This window comes from Sinocyclocheilus grahami, unplaced genomic scaffold, assembly GCF_001515645.1.
Source record: "Sinocyclocheilus grahami isolate Dianchi unplaced genomic scaffold, SAMN03320097.WGS_v1.1 scaffold249.1, whole genome shotgun sequence".
Classification (NCBI taxonomy): Eukaryota; Metazoa; Chordata; class Actinopteri; order Cypriniformes; family Cyprinidae; genus Sinocyclocheilus; species Sinocyclocheilus grahami.
Window position 1 is genome coordinate 1,621,479 of NW_015505428.1, and position 8,011 is coordinate 1,629,489.

Below are 8,011 nucleotides of genomic sequence, written 5' to 3' on the forward strand. Positions count from 1 at the left end.
TCTATCTGTCTGTCTGTCTATCAATCTATCTCTATCTGTCTATCGATCTATCCGTCTGTCTATGTATCTGTATGTTTATCTGTCTGTCTATGTCTACACATGACCAAGAGTATCTATACACATGGAAATAAGTGTATTATGATGGTGGAAACTCCTTTTCTCTCTCCTTTACAGTATAATATATTTCATGCATCAAATACAAAAGTCAAGGGTTTAAGTAGTGATATTATGATACGATGTGAAAATATTCTGTTTTCTATTTCGCCCCAGATGTTTCCATTTATAATAGTTGTCTTTTGATCCTCCTTTATTCTTCATTCCTCTTTACTGACAACATATCTACACAATCACACAATGCCCTGCTGTTAACTTCCTCAGGTCCATCATACATTCTCCTGTGTGTTCTTATGAGGCTGCAAAAAGTAATTCAACAAATTGTTACAGCATGACAATCAAGACACTCATACCAAATAAACGTGGAACACAGAGTCTAACAGTTTGTATGTGATAGGTCAAGTGCATGTCTGTGTATCAGTTTGCATGTGCTCTAATTTAAGCTCACTCAATCAAAACTAGTGTCATAAAAATATGTGTTGTAGAGACACAAAATAGCCTTTCCATTATCATAAAACATGTATTCTTATCCTTGATGATGGCTCTTTCTCTCATATACACACACAAACACAACTGCAACACACACAGACACATTCCCACAACTTACGATTACGAAATTCCCCTTCAGATGACTGGCCGGCAGGGAAGGGATGGGTGTGTCTGGAAGTGTTAGAAATGTTTGTGTGTTCCTGTTGCCCAGTCTTCCTTTCCCACTGCCGCACACATGCAGTCATACACACAAAGCCACATACACACTTTCCAGGCAGACGTAGGGTGTGATACGGATGAAATGAGTCAGCTATTCACACATCCTGTCAATCACTCACATTTACCAAGTGAGGTTTGGGGTCAAAATTGTACTCGGTTGTTGTTGCTACAGCAAAAAGTTTAGTATTTTGTATTTATAATGACCTGTTTAAATTAAAGCAAGAGAAGTCTATGTCTAATGTTCTCATTCAGCCAAGAAAATGTGTGTCAAATGTTCCTCACATAACATACACCTGCTATTTCATATCACTGATTTCAAGTACACACAGTCTCACACAAACACAGACGATCTATAACACAATCTATAACCACAGACAAGCAGTACCATCCACTTCGCCAGTATGCAAACAGCTAGAATAAAAGTAGAGTTCAAACTAAACAGTTTTTTTTTTGTGTGTGAAAATAATTTACCCTATTCCATCTTACAGTCTTTTACAATCACATCTATCTGTCTGTCTGTCTATCAATCTATCTCTATCTGTCTATCGATCTATCCGTCTGTCTATGTATCTGTATGTTTATCTGTCTGTCTATGTCTACACATGACCAAGAGTATCTATACACATGGAAATAAGTGTATTATGATGGTGGAAACTCCTTTTCTCTCTCCTTTACAGTATAATATATTTCATGCATCAAATACAAAAGTCAAGGGTTTAAGTAGTGATATTATGATACGATGTGAAAATATTCTGTTTTCTATTTCGCCCCAGATGTTTCCGTTTATAATAGTTGTCTTTTGATCCTCCTTTATTCTTCATTCCTCTTTACTGACAACATATCTACACAATCACACAATGCCCTGCTGTTAACTTCCTCAGGTCCATCATACATTCTCCTGTGTGTTCTTATGAGGCTGCAAAAAGTAATTCAACAAATTGTTACAGCATGACAATCAAGACACTCATACCAAATAAACGTGGAACACAGAGTCTAACAGTTTGTATGTGATAGGTCAAGTGCATGTCTGTGTATCAGTTTGCATGTGCTCTAATTTAAGCTCACTCAATCAAAACTAGTGTCATAAAAATATGTGTTGTAGAGACACAAAATAGCCTTTCCATTATCATAAAACATGTATTCTTATCCTTGATGATGGCTCTTTCTCTCATATACACACACAAACACAACTGCAACACACACAGACACATTCCCACAACTTACGATTACGAAATTCCCCTTCAGATGACTGGCCGGCAGGGAAGGGATGGGTGTGTCTGGAAGTGTTAGAAATGTTTGTGTGTTCCTGTTGCCCAGTCTTCCTTTCCCACTGCCGCACACATGCAGTCATACACACAAAGCCACATACACACTTTCCAGGCAGACGTAGGGTGTGATACGGATGAAATGAGTCAGCTATTCACACATCCTGTCAATCACTCACATTTACCAAGTGAGGTTTGGGGTCAAAATTGTACTCGGTTGTTGTTGCTACAGCAAAAAGTTTAGTATTTTGTATTTATAATGACCTGTTTAAATTAAAGCAAGAGAAGTCTATGTCTAATGTTCTCATTCAGCCAAGAAAATGTGTGTCAAATGTTCCTCACATAACATACACCTGCTATTTCATATCACTGATTTCAAGTACACACAGTCTCACACAAACACAGACGATCTATAACACAATCTATAACCACAGACAAGCAGTACCATCCACTTCGCCAGTATGCAAACAGCTAGAATAAAAGTAGAGTTCAAACTAAACAGTTTTTTTTTTGTGTGTGAAAATAATTTACCCTATTCCATCTTACAGTCTTTTACAATCACAAAGACCCATGTCTCAATACATAGCCACTTATTTAAAACTCTTCATACAGTGAGCACAACAGCAGTCTACGTGAGTTAAACTGATCATTTATAATGGGTTTGGCACAAAATGCATTCACTGGCTACATTTTTTAAATGACATGAATTCTTCTCTCACTTAGACGCAGCTACCATCCAAACGCTACTAAACTCTACAGGCGTAAGTTCAAAACCATAACATTATTTAAAACCAAATAAGACTGCAATTTGCTACTATCAAATGCTATCAAAACAATTAGACATAGCTGAACACCTACACAGGTATTAGTTTCTTAATTTCATTCCAACCCTTTTTGTGGATGTAAAGCGGCATAGGCTGGTGGGTAGCACCAGCACAGACCCAGCAAAAGACAACAGCGGCTGCAAAGGTCGCTCGTGAGCACACCCTTCTAAAATCCAAAAGGCCAAATCGAACACCCTACGAATTTGTTGACCACATATATGCACACACAACAGCCACTGCAAATCCACAAGATCACAAAAACAAATGAAGTGTGCCATTTGGGGCATGGCCAGTGCCACTGCGAACCAAAAAACTACATTTCTAGAATGTTCCCACCGTATGCTTTTAAATATAAATTTTAGCCAGTTACGTTGTCTTTACAGAAGTAGAATGATTGTTCTAGTTTTGCAGAAAGCTCCCCTAAAAAACATCCATTAGAGAACATTCTGTATAAGTTATTTTTAGGTTGTCTCGAAAAACTTCTCTGCAACATTCTGAGCACGTTATTTTATTGTCTGGAAGAAAAAAAAAGCTAAAAAGAACATTCTTAGAAAATGTTATACTTTGGTTCCCCCCCAAAAAATAAAAGAATAGAATAGAAAAAAATAAGTGCTAGTATTAATGGCCAGGTGCTGCCGAAAAAGATGTATCTTTAGATGTTTTTTTGAAAATAGCTCAAGACTCAGCTGCTCGAATCGAGATGTCAAAAGACACATCTTTTTCGTCAGCACCTGACCAATTAATACTAGCACTTACCTATTCTATTCTATTCGTATTTTCTATTTTTATTTATTTTTTACTTGCTATGTGTACTTGTCACATCACTTATATACTGTTGCTCTCTTTTTGGTCAGATTGCTTCTACTGTTCTCATTTCTCAAGCTGCTTTGGATAAAAGCGTCTGCTAAATGATTAAATGTAAATGTAAAATAATCATTATTTTTTTGCAATTTTGGTGCATAAATTACACGTCAGCATTAATGTGTTTTTAAAGCTCTTTTATTAGTTGTTTGACAAAAGAGTTGAAAGTATGTGAGTGTGAGTATATGTTTTTGTGTGTGTCTGGGAACAGAATTGTAAGTCCCTGTGCCCTAATAAATGAAAACCATTACATTTGCCATAAGGGTGCCCGTCCCAATGATTTCAGAACGAGAGCGAAAGAGAGAGAATGTGTGAAAGGGGGGAAAAGAGGAAGGAAGAATGAGGTGATCTTGGAGGGAGAGATGGAAACAGTGTTTTATTTTCAAAAGAATGAGCCCGCTGAGACATTTATCGGGAATGAATAGCCTATAAACACACACACTCACACACACATCCTCAGGGTTTGGGTTGGATCCACTATGCTGTTGTTAGCTTGTGTTTTCATATACGACGCATATGATCACACAACTTACTATAAGAAGTAAATAATGTTAGGATATAGTGTGTCAGACAGATCAGAGCAGCTGTACTGGTCATTGTAGATCAGCGATCTTGCCAAGCAGCTGTCAGTAAGATGAATGGGAATACTTACAGATGTTTTTGGTCCTATATATAAGTGGAAAAAAGCCAAGCCAAAAAAAAAAGCCATAATCAATTACGCTAAAAAATAAATCCATAAAAATTCCATTAGGTGGTAAAATGTCCTAAAATGAGAGTGCTTCCAGTACCATTCATTTAAGTAAAAGGCAGGCAAATATTTCTCAAATACAATAAAACATGAGTTTAATATAACATATTAGCAAACTGTGATTATCCACCTGAATTCCAGTTTTGGATGTACAGAATGAATCTGTTCTCAGGGACTACTAGGGGACGAGTAAAGTTAAAACTAAAGAGATTTGGATTATAATCTACAAAATGGTGTCACATGACACTGTAATAAATTCATCATTATGTTAAATGTGATTGTATCTGATTTTGCAGGTATTTGACGTGTTCTGCTGGAATTACAGATGGGGAATAAATGCACTCAAATGCACACACACACACATTCATGCACAGACTTCTGCTTGTGGTGTAGTTCAGTATCTCTCAAGTTCTCAGTATTTCAAAGCCTGTGTGTGTGTGTGTGTGTGAGAGAGAGAGCGAGAGAGAGAACATATAAATAATAGGAAGTCAAGCTGTGAGTTTTCAGGAAAACTAAGTTGAAAGCAAAGCAGAGCGTGTTTAGAAGGTTACACATCATTACATGCTAAACTAAATAACTGTATTTAGTCTAATAATCAACATACATTAATCTCACCACCACCAATCTGTCCTTCGGCTCTATCTCTGTTCTCTGTCCTCACTCTTCCTCACATTCACACACACACACACACACACACACACACACACACTGACCTGTCCGGTGTCCACAGTTTCAATAGAGGACCTACAATAATGTACAGTATTTGAAAAATAATGTGTTTTTTAAACATTAAAGCATGTCAACATATTCTGTTACACCAAATACACAAACTAATGATCTTTAAAATAGCATCATATGACCCCTTTAAGATTCTGGAATGCTGAGCTGCGTTTCTCTCTCATTGCCCTAATTACTCTTAAACTCTTTTCATTATTCATCAGTCCTCATTAATTATTCATGATTTAACATTCAAGTCCATGCCCCCTGTTTTCAGCCTATCAGCTTATTAGCTCGATATTCTGTGGGTCTGTGTGTTTATAGAGCGAACATCTATGGAAAATTTAAGTTAAATATATCATATCAGATGGCAAATTCAATCAATTGAGTTTGATAGACACTGATTTGTGATAAGTAGGCTGAAAATAGCTGAAATAATTGAAGTTGGCAGCTTTATTGGAAGATTCTGATACCTCACTGTTCACACACACACACACACACACACACACACACACACAGCTGGGTGATTTATTAGAATAGCAATTTTCAGTTTAGGTAAAATAAGGTCTGTGGTTAACATTACATTAATATACATTTGTTCTACAACATAAATTAAGTCTAAAAACATGAATTTCGAGGCTGCAACTGTTGAATCATATAATTTTCAAATAATTTTCTATTTGAGAACTACAACGTTTTTCCTGATTCGTCAAGCATGGAAACTCACATCCTTGTGGTAGATGTAGTCCATCACTTGGTCATAACTTGAGTTTATAAAACCACAGTGGCTTCAAATTTTGCATTGGACTACATGGCAGTCTTTTCAAGAAATTATAACATTGTACATTGAAAATAGAAAACTGTCATTCTAAAAGCCAATTGGAAATTCCCAAAGAAACCAATGACTCAAAAATATTAGGTTTAAGGGCTACAAACTAAACAGCTCTTTTAAAACTTAGAGTTCAAATGATGTAAATCAATTAAAACTGTATGAATCGGTTCAAAATGTTGTCACTCAAAAATACATAATTCATAAGCATTATGAAATATGTGGTAGGTAGGTAAATATTGCCATTTGCTGGTGAATATTTACAATCATTACATTCACATTTATTCATTTAACAGACAAAAATCACTAACATATACAAGAATATTCATAAAAAATATAATTCTACCTTCTGTTCATTTAATGAAAAACAATGCGGAAAACATGCATTGCTTGTTTTTAACTATAGATTTTACTTCTAGCCTTAATCATTTTCCATCTGCTTGAAAGCAGTGGCTGTGTGGTTGAAATTATGGTTCCTCTGACTGAAATCACCCACGCCGTTTCCAAGCAAACACATAAATATTAAGATATATATCAAATCGCTAAAAGGCTGAATATTATCAAGATAGAATTTGTTTAGCTATATCGACCAGCCCTACTTGCAAATACACACACATATACACCTAAAGTAAATCTGACATGCAAAATAATTAGTTTGTAGTACTTAGATTTTTCACATTCTGTCTGTTCTTATCTGGGTGCAGCACACACATCTGACAGGCCAGTAGGATCAGCCTGCATAAACACAAACTGAGGAATTCTCACCCCAGAACACAGGTCCTCAGGGAAAGCCTTGTCTTCCTCCATATCTCAACAGTTTCTACAGTTTACAGTCAAGTTAATATTCCCAGAATGCAGAAAGAAAAAAGTCATTTGATAAGCAATCAATACGAAGAATGCTAATATCTCAGTCTCCATCAAATTCATTTTCAGGTGAGACTAACGATCTCCTCCAACCCCTGCACCCCTAAATGAAGAATATCGAATCTTTACTGTTTTCTGTACAGTAGCCATTCGCAATATAATTTAAAATCATGCACAAACAGCAGAATCATGCACCTATTTGATGGGGAGCAGGTCAAGTGATTTGGCTTTCTATGAAAGTCCCCCAAAGAGATCATGAAGAAGATACACTCTAAAAAATGCTGGGTTGTTTTAACCCAGCTTTGGGTCAAATATGTACTAACCCAACTTTTGGGTTAAAAATGTAATAGAAAAATTTAACCCAACAGTTGGGTTAGTCCATATTTGACCCAAAGTTGGGTTAAAACAACCCAGCATTTTTTAGAGTGTGGTAACACTTTAGTTTTTCAACAGTGAGTGTCTGGGGATTAAAAGTTAATTTAAAACACACACACACACACACACACACTCCCATCATCAGCCGTTAACGCTTCTGCTTCTGGGAACAAGGGCCCTAAATACTTCATACAAGGGCTTAAATTCTTCAATTCCCCAAAGTCATGTCATATTAGTCGTAGATATTTTCCTTCTAAAACCACCTCACACACTCCAACACAGACATCGGGCTTCATGGTTTTTGTTCGTGCCCACTGGGTCTGTGGTTAGCCACAAGCCAATCAACGAATCAATAGAGCTGCCTCATAAGACAGACACACGCCATTTAAACTGCTCCAGACAGCACAGACTCAATGATTACCCTTACACAAAGAAATTATATTTCCTAATATATTAATGATCATTATACTAAATGATCCTAAATTGAACTAAATTGCTGCTTTTCATACAGTATATTGAAAAATATGTAACAATATATTTACTTATATAACAATGTATGTAATTTTATATTATACAGATGTACATGTGATAAAAAATACATTCATTTGAGAACATGTATGTGCAATATAGACGAGGAATATATATATATAAATATATGGATATCACCATATACATCCACCTACCATGTTGCCTGACTTTAAAAAGA